This window comes from Pelodiscus sinensis, chromosome 14 (assembly GCF_049634645.1).
Source record: "Pelodiscus sinensis isolate JC-2024 chromosome 14, ASM4963464v1, whole genome shotgun sequence".
In the NCBI taxonomy this organism is placed as follows: Eukaryota; Metazoa; Chordata; order Testudines; family Trionychidae; genus Pelodiscus; species Pelodiscus sinensis.
This window is the reverse complement of record NC_134724.1, coordinates 37,028,708-37,041,007: the sequence shown is the minus strand read 5'-3', so window position 1 is coordinate 37,041,007 and position 12,300 is coordinate 37,028,708.

The window sequence follows — 12,300 nt, the reverse complement described above, 5'->3', positions numbered from 1 at the left end:
CGTAGCTTTTTCTGGTAAAACCCGATAGTGTAGACCTAGCCTGAGCCATGTACACACCCGCTCAGCCACACTTTCACATAGTCATACACACATCCTCTGTCTCTCTCTCTCTCTCTCTCTCTCATTCTGTCATGTTCTCACACATGGAAAGAACCATTTTCACACTCAGTCGTATACATACCCACTCAGTCTCTCTCTCACACACAGAGCCGTACACACTCAGTTACATGCAATCTCATTCTCGCACATTTACACGTGCGCATGCACAGACACAATCACAGTCACACACACACACATGCAGAGACAATCTCACACCTGCCCTTACATCCGGGTACCTCTGGTCTTTCTTGCCCTGGTGGCCTAGGCCATGGGCGGCCCTCCTGGAGCTGCTCTGCAAAGCCACCGCCCTCCCTTCGTATCACTGGCCCTGTGCCCCGGCCGCGGTGCGCAGTGGGAGGCGAGCGTCGGGGCAAAGGGTGCTTGGGGACACGAGTCGCAGCTGGGCACTGCCGGGGGCTGCGTCGTGGGGAGCTGGCCGCGACAGCAGCTCCCGTGCGCCGGGTACCTCTTCCTCTAGGCACGGGGCTTCTCCGAGAGACTCTCATGACCAATCCCGTCCCGCCGCTTCCCGCCAGCACCCTCCCTTTCGACAGCCTGGTGTTTTCAGGGGCCAAGACCCTCGAGCGGGCTGGTTCCAAATTCAGTGGGATTGGCCAGTGGCAGAATCTCCCTTGGACTGGAGTTCCTCCCTCCCCCCCCCCAGCGCTGATCTGCCAGCGCCTGGCACAGCCCCCTACGTGCTGTTCTCAGCCAGGGCGTGCAGGTGTAACCCCCAAACCTGCTGTCCGCTCCGTGGGACAGTGCCCCGCCCCCGTGGGCAGTGGAGGGCGCAGGCCTCTGTCCCACACCGAGGTGTGTTGGGGAGCGCTCTGCAGACGCACAACTTGCAGCACAACCCACTGAGAACAGGCAGCAGCCAGGGGAGCATCGTGAGCACAATCAGAGCCTGTCTCTTTGAGGGTGCTGCTTTAAACAGACCAGGAGACCTTGGGCAAGGTGCGGCCCGCTCTGTGCCTCAGTTTCCCCATCTGGAAAGCAGGGTTAACGATAGGCAGGCATCTCTCTCCGCTCTCGTGTGTGTCAGCCACGCTGAGACCCTCCACGGGGAGGTCACAGCCTGTAAGAGATGGTCTCTCCTGCTCCGCTGTCCTGGATCTCTGCTCGCTGGGCCCTGGGCAGAGTCAGGGACAGGCCACGCGGGTGTTAATCCTGAACCCCCAGAGGCCACCGAGCCCTGTGCAGAGATGGGTGAGCACGCCGGCCCATGGCACCAATGGGGACTGCTATGGAGAAGGGCTAGCGCCCCCCTCCCCCCGCTGCTAGCTGCCGAGGTGGGACGAGACCATAGATCTGCTGGCTCCTTTGCAAGTGCCCCCCCCAATCCTGAGCAGCCAACCTCCCTCGGAACCAGCTCCGGGCCCTCCCCAGGTGAGAGATGCTGGGCTGAGCTGGAGCCCCTCCACCCCCGGCAGCAGTGGGGCGCAGCAGGACTCCTGGTGGCCCGGCTCCTAGCGGCAGGAGGGTCCGGGGGAATTGGGGTGCAGGGGATGGGAAGAGCTCCCAGGAGGAAGGGGCCTCCTGCACCCCTGGACTGTGCTTGTAACGGTCCATATGTGATGTCTCCCCGGGCCAGCAGGGACCCTGCTCGGCTCCGGGTTCCTCCTTCACAGCAGGATCTTAGATAAGAACCCAGGGCTTGGCCCATGTGTTATGTGCATGGGGCCCTACCCTGCACGGTGCTGAGTGCCCCACCTGCCATTCGCGCCGCGGGCTCTGTGCGCCAGGCAGGATCGGGCCCGGGGAGGGGATCAGCCTTTAAAACCTGGCGGCTGATTCCTTCAAGTGCTGACACTGTCACTTTCGCGGCTGCCCCGGCCCCTGATCTCGCCCCCGCCAGGTGCTGCTGCCCGTTGTGTAACCTGGCGCTAAACCCTGGCTCTGACAGGGCAGCACAATTTAGGATTTGAGGCTTTAGCCTTTAAACCGGGGCACCTGGCAATTATGTGGCGGCTGCTCCCTGGCAGGGGGGGCTTTGGATTACAAGGAGACCACGTCTAAGATGTCACAAAGTCTCCGGATGCCTCCTTCATCCCTACACCCTGTTGCTTCATTAACCCTTTCCCAGCACTGGCCAGGGGGGATCTCAACGCAGCAGAATGCAGTCCGTCGCCTCGAGTTGTCAGCCCTGTGCTACTTTTTGGGAAACTGAGGCATGCAGAGAGGAGGGAGTGGCCCAGAGTCACATGATGAGTGTGTAGCAGAGCAGGGGCCAGACCCCTGACCTCCTGGCGGCCAGGCCCTGGGTCAAAATTCGAAATGGTCTGAGAAACACAGGATGACGTTTAACAAAGGACAAATGCAAAGTGGAAGGAACAATCCGTGTCACCTAGAATGGGACGCGACTGTCTAGGAAGGAGCACGGCAGACAGGGATCTAGGGGTCACAGTGGACCACAAGCTAAACATGAGCCAACAGTGTGACGCTGTTGCAAAAAAATCAAACCTCATTCTGGGCAGCGTTAAGAGGAGTGGTGTGAGCAAGACACAAGGAGCCATTCTTCCGCTCTGCTCTGCGCTGATTAGGTCTCAATTGGAGTATTGTCCAGTTCTGGGCACCACATTTCAGAAAAGATGTGGAGAAATTGGAGAGGGTCCAGAGAAGAGCAACGAGAATGATGAAAGGTCTAGAGAACAGGAGCGATGAGAGGAGACTGAAGAAACCGGGCTTGTTTAGTTTAGGAAAGAGAAGACTGAGAGGGGACATGAGAGCGGTTTTCAAGTATCTAAAAGGGTGTTACAGGGAGGAGGGAGACAAATTGTTCTCCTTGGCCTCTAAGGACAGGACAAGCAGCAATGGGCTTAAACTGCAGCCAGGGAGGTTTAGGTTGGACATTAGGAAAAACTTCCTGTCGGGGTGGTTAAACGCTAGAATAAGTTGCCGAGGGAGGTTGTGGAATCTCCATCGCTGGAGATATAGAAGAGCAGGTTGGACGGATACCTGTCAGGGATGAGCTAGACGGTGCTTGGTCCTGGCGTGAGGGCAGGGGACTCGACTCGATGGCCTCTCCAGATCCCTGCCGGTTCTAGTGTTCTGTGTTTCTAACTCCTAGGGAACACTGCTCCCAGGTGGGACATGGAAGGGCATCCAACCATCTCACCTCCAGGGGGCTGGCTGGGAGGGGGCTTTGCTCGCTTGCACACTGGGCTGGGAGGGGTCTGGTCAGCAGGGATCCTGGCCTGGTTCGCGGCGGCAGCTAGTTTCTACCCCATGTGGTGGGAAGGCAGCAGGCGGCTGGGGGGCAGCCTGGGGGACACAGCAGGGAGCTCGGGGGCTCACTATGAGCACAGCCCAGGCCTGAATCTAACCCAGAGTCCCTGCTTCCAGTGGCTCCCATTAGACTGAGCTTGTCTTGGGGGACAGCTCCTGGGTCTGCCCTCAGGGATCCTGCCCTGTCCCTGCTAAGCCAGAAGCCCTGCTAAGCGGGGACTCTGGAGGGAAGGGACTCTAGCGGGGGAGGGGGGGGCGGGGAGGGGCAGGGAGGCCAGCCACCCCCCTCTCCCCACCATGATGCATCTCAGCTGTTTCTCTCTTCCCAGCTGGTTCCCAGGCCTGGCTCCCCTGCTCTCCGGTCTCCCAGATGCTGGAACTAGGGGAGCAGGAGGTGCGGCAGCACCCCCTGGCTTGAGGGAGTTTCCCATTGTACAGAGGGTTTACAGTAATGGTCCCTCTAATTTTTTCACCTTGGTGTGGAATAAATTCTATATGCACCCAGGCATGCGCAGACGTGCACCACCAGTAGCAACACATGCTGCCAGCTGTGGGCACCGTGCGGCATCCGAATCTCTCCTGGGGGCCCGCCCGCGTGCGTCGCCAGGAGCCTGCGCGGGACAGGCAGCAGGTGCCCAGGTAAGTTCCGCTCCCCCCCGGACAATTTGCCCCCCCCTTCCCAGCCGGTTCTCCCCCACTTCCCCTCCTGATCTCCCCCGGCCAGCGCCGCTGCACCCCCCCCCACCAGCTGTGCTTCCTGCTCCCCCTTCCTCCCGGCCAGCCCAGTCCCCTCCTGGCCGGTCCCCCCTCCCCCGATATCCTGCGGCCTGCCCCATTCCGCCCACCCCCGCCTCACGACCAGCCTTGCTTCCCATTGGGCCCCCCATTTCCGCCCTGTTCGCCCCCCCTGTTAGCTCCCAGGCCCCCCCCTTCCCAGCCAGCACCGCTCCCTTCCTAGCCGGTCTCTTCCCCCCCCACATATGAAGTGTGTCCTTTTTTTTTTTGGCTAAACAACTTTGGTTCTCCCCCCCTCCCTTTTTTTTCCTTCAACAAAATTTTTTCCCGGTGTGTGTTTTTTGGGGGGGGGGGGGGGGGTGGGGCTGTTCGGTATTTTTGTTTCAGCCATCTGGCAACCCTGCCCACAGGGCCCAGACCCGACACCGAGCGCCCAGGCCTGGCAAGTCCATCTCGGCGCCTCTTGGTCACGGCTCTGCCCTGCACCGGAATCCTTTCCTGCTGTTCGTTCCAGAGCCGCCCCCAGCCCTGCCCAGGCCCCTCCTGCCCCAGCTCGCCCCCCCCCAGCCCTGCCCACGCCCCTCCTGCCCCAGCTCGCCCCCCCAGCCCTGCCCATGCCCCTCCTGCCCCAGCTCGCCCCCCCCAGCCCTGCCCGCGCCCCACCGTGCTGCCCCTAACGCCGGGGCTGGTACCACCCGTCGGCCCTGCCCCTCCCTGCTGCGAGGCGGCATGTGCCCGGTGAGCTGCGGGGCGGGCGCCCACCCGGGCCTCAGTGGAACCCCCCTGCCCATTTCAGCGGTGACCCAAATCAGGTTTGAAACCTGGTCTGCAGAGATCACAGGCGAGTAAGCGAGCCCTGTAAACCCCTTAGCGCCAGCAGATCCCGGCTATTTCTGGCTCCGCGCGTGGGCCTCTCCTGCCGCCCCCGTGTGCTTCCCAGGGAATTAAAGGGCCCGGACGTGTCCGTCAGGCCCTCGGCGCTCGCGGCTCTACCCGGGGACCCGCTTTGTCCAGACGGCCCCAGGCCCTGCGCTCTGGGGGCCCCGCAGCACCTGCCCCATCTGGCCTATGGGCAGGAGAGGCCTGGGAGAGGACGGGGCCTGGTGCAGGGTGGCAATGGGGGCGCCCCACACGCTCACTGAGACAGCTGGATCAGAAGCGGCCCAGCAGCCTGCTCTGTGGCGTCCCACCCCCTCCCAGCCGGCCATGCTCAGCTTCTCCGGGGCAGCGGGAAGTAGAGACCGCCCTCCCCCCCGGTTAGGGGAGCTGGCAGCCTCGGCGGGCCGCACCCAAGAAGGGATGGGGTGGCCTGCATGGACAGGGCCCCTCTGACGCCTGGTGGGGGGGGGGGGGGTGAGAGGTGACTGATACGTAAGGCAGGCTCTGCTAGGGTCTGGGCAGCTCTAGGTACAATGCCAGGTTCCCAGGAACATTTGACTCTATTTCCACAGCCAGGAATGCAGAAACGGGCTTTTCCTTCCCAGATTTACCCCTGCCCAGACAGGGCATCACCCCCCCCAGCTTGGACTGGGGGCGCTCCGGTTCCATTGGGCGGCAGTTCCATCGTTTCTCCAATGTCCCACATGGACCCGTGGTCATTGCACAAGCAGGATACAACTGAGCTGCGCCCGCTGGCGTCTCCCCAGCGCTGCCTGGGACGGGCGTGGCGATCTTCACCTGCCGCGCCCGACTGTGGGGTTGTTTTCTGTTCAAACAGCAACATGGTGATTTCCCCCGGGGACAGAGAGGGGACCAAAAGACCCACCGAGGCCCCTCCACTGTTCCTGTTTTTATGGGCCAGCCTCACGCTCCGGATCCAGATCCCTTCCAGTCGCACCGACTGAGAATGGTTCCGCCCTCCTGCACGTGGGCGACTGGCTCGTGTGGGTCTCCGGCGTGGGCTCCGCAAGGGAAGGCCTTGCTGGAAGTTCTGGTGAGCGGGACTGCTGGACCCGGGATCCCAATAAATATGGGAGGCAGCTAATGAAAAAGAGGGGCAGGTCAGATGCTGAAAACAGGGGAACTGGAGGGGGACACTGAGCAGAGAACCGTGGACAGCGCCCACAGCTCCTCCTTGCTGTCTAGGGAGCCGGTGGACACCTACTGGGGAAGATGGCCGCCCTGGCCGGGGCATGTTGCCGAGGAGGTCCCGCGACGGGGTGTGTGAAGACAAACCGGGGCAGAGAACAGTGCCGTCAGACCCTAAGCGGGAGGGCCCGGAGGAGCCGGAAAAGGGGCTGCAGCCTGGTGCACTTGAGGTAGGCGCGCGCCGGGTTCTTCCTCACGCCGCAGAAGGGACAGGCCTCGGGTGGGAGCGAACCAGGCCCGGTAACGCCCGGGCTCCCAGCTCCATGAAGGAGCCGCCGACCAGTGTCCCTAGTGGCCACGGGCCCAGCGTGGACTAGAGACTGGCCCACCAGGGTCCCTCACTCTCCACAGACAATAGGAACCCTCTGGAACTGGACCAGAATCCCTGGGGCCAGGCTCAGGGTGTTCAAAGCTGCCTGCGGCACCTGGCATTCCCGGGGGGCACCCGTCCAGGTACTAGCCGGGCCTGGGACAGTTACCCCCCGAGGTCGGGGGCGTGTGGCCTGGGGCCATGGGGCAAGAGGGGAAGGGCTCCAGAAATGGTTGTCTCCCCCGCCATCCCTTCCTACCCTCCACAGTGCACAGGGAGGGGGAGGCCTTGCTGGCTGGGTTGCTCCTGCCTGGCCAGGCCTCAGTGTCCCTCAGCTCTGGGTAGCAGGGCGAGGGTCACAGGCAGGGATTCTGGAAGTCTGCTCGGACTCCTCCCCCTTCCCCAGGAGCAGCCTGGATCGCCTCACCCTGCGCCAGCAACTAACATCTGCGATCCCCGGCCGCAACCTGGGCTGGCCCCTGCCCCAGCCCCCTGCCCCCTCCACTGGCAATTAGACCCCCTCCGTGGTCTCAAGGCCTGACCTAGATCTCTGACAGCCGCCATCTGCAGCGCCAGCCATCCCCCTGCCCTCCGCAGAATTATGACGCGGGGCTAATGCGGAGAGGAGCTAGCTGTCAGATTGCTCTCCCCCGATCCCCTTGATGGGGCTTAGGCACGTTGTGATCATTTAGCACAGCCAAAGCCCCAGGGCCTCCCGGCCCGCCCCCCTCATCCAGATAGCCCTGTGCCTGGGCTGGCCAAGGTGGGCAGGAACCTCTCGCCCAGGGCGGTCCTGCAGGGCTTTCCTGGGGGCCTGGTTGCCAGTCTGGGCTGGGGATGGTAAATATCCGTCAACTGAATAGTCGAGTAACCTCTTGAATTCTCATCAGTGTCTCGACTAGTCTATAGCCCCCGGCAGTGGGGCTGGCAGCCAGTGCGCTCCAGCCCCATTCCCGAGGAGCCCCCTGCCATTCCGTGCTGCTGCCGCTGTATCAGAGGCAGCAGTATGGGGGGCCAGGCGGGAGCCGGTCCGGGAGGGGAGCCGCTTTAAAAACCAGCTCCCCTTGCGAACTGGCTGCCTGTTGCCCGCACTGCTGCCTCTGGCACAAAAGCAGCTCCCAGACCCGGCACAAGCCAGAACTGAGCCAGGCTGCCTGCCCAGCTGGCTCCTAACACACTTTAAATACAGGGCTAGGTCCTGAACCTGGCAGCTGGGACTGAGCCAGGCTGCTGGCCAGCTGCTAAAACGTACTGGCAGGGATGGGGAATGCGTGGAGTCTACAGCACGAACCTATGAGCTTTTGCTTACTGGTTAATCGGTTTATCAACTACACAGCACATCCCTAGTCAGGGCCCGTTGGGGATCACTGAGCAAAGGAGGCTGCATCTCCCCGGTCTCTGCGCCCGGCCCACTTTTACGCCTGCTTGTTCTGGAAATGTCTGAGACCGTAACAAGTCAGTGGGCCACGGCTCAGCAGCGCCTTTCACCGGTAGATCTCAAAGCTCGTTACGCTCAGTCACTAATTACGCCACCTGCTGCTCCCACCGGCCACTGTAGATAAGCTTTGCTGTCCTCATTGTACCGATGGGGAAACTGAGGCACAGAGCTGTGACTGGCTCACAGCCGTCATGCAGGTGGCCAAGCTGGGACTGGAGCCGACTCGGAGCTGTCCCTGTAGGTGGCACTTGGTGGCTGAACTCAAGCCTATTCGGGTGGGCGAGAGTGGCTTTTGGCACCGGCACCTGCGCCTGGCCTGCGTGCTGGTGCAGGACACGGGCCGTGCACAGGGGCCCTGGCTGGGCTGGAGATGCGGCTGATGAATAATAGTGTGCACAACAGCCGGGGTGTTGGTCGAAACCAAACCCCACATCCCCATCCCTCACGTGTCCCTTCGGCAGGGTGGGGGTTTCCCCCAGCTGCCACCAGAGCTCCCAGGTGCTGTCCACAGGGCGGCCCCTCCCCCCGCAGTCTGGTCACTCCCTAATTCCCGGAGCGCGCTCTCCCTTTGCTCTGTGCGGTTGGGGCTTTGCCTTGCAGGGGCGGCGCGTGGTCCCACCTGTGGCCTCCATGCCCCTCTGCCTGGGCATCCAGAGAAGAGGTTGTGGCTTGGGGCCCCCGGCCCTGGGTTACGTCCTGCCCAGCTGCTCCCTGGGACTAGGGCCTGCCCCGATCTGCCCAGCACCAAGGCTGGGACGTCTCAGCCCCGGGGAGTGACGAACACGACCCCCCGCGAAGCACCGATGCATTTAACTGAATCTTGGGAGCGGCCCAACCCCCGCCCGTGCCCCCAGTCTGGCCCCGGACAGCCACACGGAACGAGGTCTGGCCCCACACCACAGCTGCCACTCGGTCCGTCGCTGCGTCTCTCCACGCTGCAGCCAGAGTCCACCTCGTGCCATAGACCTTGGCACGGTCGTTCCCATGCTGGCAGCGGCTCGGGCTTGCACCGCTGCTTGGTCCCAGGGCTCAGGCACTGGCAGCGAGCCCCATGCGGTTACATGTCGCGTGCCGGCTGCGGCGGCGTTGGCAGAAGCTCGTCTCCTGGGCTGGGGGCTCGCGCCCATCTGCAGTGTAGATGGCACCCCTGGGTGTTCTCAGCTCACCTTGTGCCCGGCACCAGGAGGCAAAGGGCGCAAGGGAGAGGCCTCGTAGTCTCACCCTGGTAGGCACATGGGTGGATGCCCCAGTCCACAGGGGCTGTGTGGCTCATGTGGCCGCTAGCTAGGGGGCTCGCTCCATTAGCTCCAGTTGGGGGTCTCCCTGGTCCAGCCCCCCCGCTTTGTGGTCTCTACCTCTCTGTGGAACGTGCAGCGCCTAGCGCAGGACAGAGGCCAGCGGGTAGGGAGCAGGTCCCGAGCAGCAGTCACAGCCGCTGGCAGAGCCGGAGCCGGCACGTGGAGCTGACTCGGCTAATTTCGTGCCTGCTTGATCTAACCGGCTCCCAGGCAGCCCAGAGCCAGCTCCAGGGTGAGGGGTGGGAGGTGGGGGGTGATGAGGGTTCAGGGGGATTAGCTTGGGAGCCATCTGCCACCAGGCCAATCATCATCACGCAGCGCAAATCCAATAATTAAAAAAATATTGTCAGGCCTAGCCCGCCCCACGGCACTTAGCTCAGGCGGGGAAGTGGGCTTGGCGGGCGGCACGGAATGGGGGGAGGCGTGGGGGGTGGGGAAGCCAGGCGGTTCTGGCTTGGGCTGTCTCTCAGCCAGGCAATCTCATTGCAGGGAGGTCTCTGCCCTGCACATGGACTGTGCGGCTGTGGGACCCTGCGGCCAGACATGTGCTGGGTAAAACAGGGCCACAGTTAGGCGCTGAGGGGCCAGGAATCCCGGGTATGGGGTTCTCGTCCGGCCATTTCAGAGCTTCCAAGTCCAGAAGGAACCTTTGTCATCACCTAGTCTGCCCCCCCCCCCCTCCCGATAATTCCTGTACCCCATCTGGTAAACAAGCATCTTTGCTTCAAAACCGCTCAGTGATGGAGACTCCACCAGGCCTCTTGTCCCTTGTTCCCGTGGTTACTCGCTGCACCTTCTTTCCAGCCTGGATTGGTGTCGCTTCCACCGCCGGCCTGTGGCTTGGGGCCCGTTCTCCGCTCAGCCGGGTGCACGGCGTACGGATCGGTGTCTGGCTGCTGTCACACTGTGTGGGAGGCGCTGGAGGGTTGTGAGACCCTGGCGGGGCCGGTCTAGCGTACTCCATCCTGGCTCGGCACAGGGCGGTGACTGCGGTGAGTCAGAGACCGGCGGGTCTTTTGGTTGAGTGCAGCAGACCTACGGCGAGATGAGTAGGCCCAGAGCTGCAAGGGATTTAGGCGCTGCTCCGCGTTGACACATCTGATCAGAGAGCCTCGACCTTATTTTCAAACGTGACTTAGGAGCCTAAATCTCATCTACGGCCAGTGGGATTTTGGCTCTGAAGGACTCAGCCCCTCAGGCTGCCAGAGATGTTGGGGTGCTGAGCACAGGCCCGCCGAGCGCCTGTACAGACCTGGGCTCGGGTTTCATTTGGGCGCCGACGCCAGACCTGGCTCAGGCTGGCCTCAGGCGCTGGCTCCGTGTTCTCCCAGCGCCGTGATGGGCCAGAGCCAGGCAGCCACTTCCCTTGCAGGCCCATGGCAGCGCGGCTTGCTCAGGGCGGTGACTGGCGGCCGGAGAGCAAAGCCAGAGCTCGCCGGCAGCGAGGTGAAGGAGCAAATGTTAATGCTGGCGGCGGGGTCGTGACTGAGGCCTGTGACAGACGCAGGGGCAGATGCCAGGGGATTACTTGGCCTAAAACCTCGGAATCTGCTCCCCCAGCAGGAGGACATTTAATTACTAATTTACTAATTACCCAGCGATGCTGCTGAGAGTCTCAAAAATCACTGCCTGGGAGCAGCCAGCTTCCCGCCACCGGGCTCTGTGGGCCTGTCATCTCCAGGGCAGCAGGGGCCCGCGCTGCGTGAGATGCTCTCGCCCAGCCCTGGCCCGGCCGGCCTATTGGTATCGGACCAGCGAGGCGCCTCGTTCCAGGCCATTTCTAGTTAACCCCCAGCCCGGGGCCTCCGGGCTGTCTGTTCCCTGTGAGGGAACGAGACCCCAGAGCCCCGGCCGGCGGGCTGTTCCCAACGAGCGCAGCTCTGAGATAGGTGCCAAAACAAAGGGGCTGGGTGTTCGAAGGGGCCTTTTCCCCGGCAGCTCCCGCTCGTCTCAGCAGGGGGAGGGGATTCTCGGAGCCCGCGATGCCTTGGAAGCCTCCCTAGCCGAAATTCTCAGCTCAGCGGCCCCCGATATTGCGGCCACCCCCCTTTCCCGTCTGGGTTCCCCCCACACCGGCAGTTACCTCCCGCAGGAAGTTTCCTATTACAAAAGTTCCGTTTGCCATAAAACACCCGTTGTGAGACACGGCCCCTGTTGGGTGCAGCGTGGTCGTGGCCGTTTCAGTCCCAGGATGCGTGGGGGACGTGGCGACTCAGGTAACATCTCTGGGAGCCGCATCCATTGGCGAGAGACATGGCAGGCTCTGTGTGAGGCCCCAAGCTTCCCTCTCGCCCCAGCTAAGAAAACTCCCACCTCCCCCACTGGGCCATTTTCTGGTGATAAATATCGACCCAGACTCGTCTTTCCTACCGATGTTGTCAAAGCAGATGACAAAATTAGTTTCCCTTTGACTTGGATGTTGGTTTTGTTATTTTTCACTGAAATGCCGGGTTAGGGCAAAATGTCCGTTCTGAGTGTCGATTTTCTCTGACCAGCTCCATCCACCACCGGCTGGTAGCGCAGTCCAGAGGCCACTTGTGGCAAGGGACAAAAAAGGCAGGTGGCAGGAAGGACCAAGCCCCAACGCCCTTTGCTGGAGCCTGTTATCTGTGAACTACACACATGGTTTTTGCAGCATCCTGAGTAGCAGGCTGTCCCCCCAAAATGAGTGTACTAGGAGCCTGCACAACCTGTAATTGATTGGCAGAGATGAGTAGAACGATCAAGTCGAGTGCATATAGGTGTAGAACACACAATCGGGGGAAGAGATGGGGGAAGGGGTCCCCACGACCTAATTCACTGCAATTAAGAAGTTGGTGCCTGTTCTGACTGGCAAATGCATTGTGGACACCTCTGCGCATGGGAAAGAAAAAGGCCACGACCACCCGTCGGACAACTGCATGTTGCTAACGGTGGAGCCATGTGCGAGTTATAGGAAGAAGCACGTGTCTGCTTAGATCCTTCAAGTGAACTCTCTTGAGCATTGTCCCAGGGGTAGGTGGTGGTGCCTGTGCTACCGATCGCATGGGGTGGATGGATTTATGTAGCTCTGCGTTGCTCTCCTGTAGGTTTCTGGGTAGAATGAAGACCTTCGGGGTTTCCTG